At 31.3% G+C, this 1,686-nt stretch overlaps 1 non-coding gene across 1 annotated transcript; it reads left to right on the forward strand.

The window, feature by feature from the left end:
* The first annotated feature begins 1,054 nt into the window (after positions 1 to 1,054).
* Positions 1,055 to 1,126, forward strand: Trnap-ugg (transfer RNA proline (anticodon UGG)). The gene has a single exon. It is a non-coding gene; the product is annotated as a tRNA-Pro (tRNA).
* The last annotated feature ends 560 nt before the right edge of the window (positions 1,127 to 1,686 follow it).

Below are 1,686 nucleotides of genomic sequence, written 5' to 3' on the forward strand. Positions count from 1 at the left end.
ATGGAGCTTTCGAGTAAAAGAAAAATTTTGCTGCAATGTACAATATAATAAAGAAGAATGCATGAAGAGCTAGAGCGAGACATGACGTTTCATGAAATATTTCTCTCAAACATTATTTCAAATTACGTTAAAAAGCACCTGTCGAATTATTAAATTACACGATATACGTGTTTTTAAAGTTGTCAGTCGACAGATTGTCTTTAAGATTGTCCGTAGCTCGATATCACTCGGCATCGTTCAAACAATCGCGTTGTCTCGAGATCTCCGTTTGCCGGGTCTATTCAAAATCGGCTGTCTGACCGCACGTCAATAGGGAGATTCCGTCCCTTTGATTCCTTCCTATGCAATCAGCCAGCGCGACCACAAATCTTTCCCGACCCTTCGACGTGTTTAAGGGCCGCGCGGCACGTTTGCATCGCGCTTTTGCCCGAAGGGTGACGACACGTTGTTACGAGCGAGTTAACTGTCGCGAAACAAAGATACAACGGTCTTTTTTGTCAGGATATTAAATAAAGGTGCTGTCTTTTTTTACACAGAGAGAATGAGAGGGAGAAAGAGAGAGAATTATGCCCCGAAATTAAGTAGCTATTTTATAACTCTAATTGTGATAAATGCTGCAGCCAACTGGCGTTCTGAGTTTGCATTTGCGATGTAATTTGTTGTACAAAAATATACTGACTTTTTTTTTCGTCTGAAACAGCAATTTATTAATTTATTTCTGCCATAATAAGCAAATATATTAAAACTTTTATTAGTAATTTTTTATTAATAAATCTTTTATTAGCTACGCTTATCAAATTTTTTTATGATAATGAAGATATAAAATCTCGATACATGTTCTTTTATGTAAATATTATTATTTTATAATGATAATAAAATAAATTTTTAATATTTTCATAAATATGCTTATATTCATATTAGTTATAAATGTTATTTATTTATTTTTTTTTTAGGTTAGATATTAATGACTAAATAAATAAAAAAATTTTATACATGTATATAAGATTAATTACGTACTAATGTTATCATAATATAAACTGCTGTCTCGAACAACGGCTCAGTGGTCTAGGGGTATGATTCTCGCTTTGGGTGCGAGAGGTCCCGGGTTCAAATCCCGGCTGAGCCCAATTTTGCCACTTTTATTTATTTATTTTTTTTTTAGTTTAAAAGAGAAAAAAATGGAATTTGCCATGATTTTTTTTTTTAATAATATATTTTTTAATTTGGCAATATCAATATGATATTGTGTGCTATTGTTCTTTATTTAAAAATTAAAAGACAAATAAATAATAATTATGTATATTTAATGTTTAATCTAATTTAATACAAATTTTTTTATACAAATTACTATATTATTATATCATAAATTTTATAATAAATTATATTTGAAATTATATCGAAATTATATATATTATATTTTTTTTAAAACAAGTATTTACCATAGTGAAACAACGGCGCGTGGAGATGATATTCTTATACAACAAGATCTGCTATAAAAAAGAAATGCTATACTAACATCTGCTATAAACATAGACGAATGTAAAGCACGATATGCTTCATCGCGTAGAAACAGGTTTACAATAATCGATCGACCATTGCGGTACGCTCGGTCAGGTTTTCGGTTAAGTTAAACTGGTCCCACAGGCAATTTCCTGAAAGTTGCCGGCTTGCATTAGAGGCGGACAC

Source organism: Polyergus mexicanus, unplaced genomic scaffold, assembly GCF_030449975.1.
Source record: "Polyergus mexicanus isolate NDT 795.1 unplaced genomic scaffold, iyPolMexi1.0 SCAF_10, whole genome shotgun sequence".
NCBI lineage: Eukaryota > Metazoa > Arthropoda > Insecta > Hymenoptera > Formicidae > Polyergus > Polyergus mexicanus.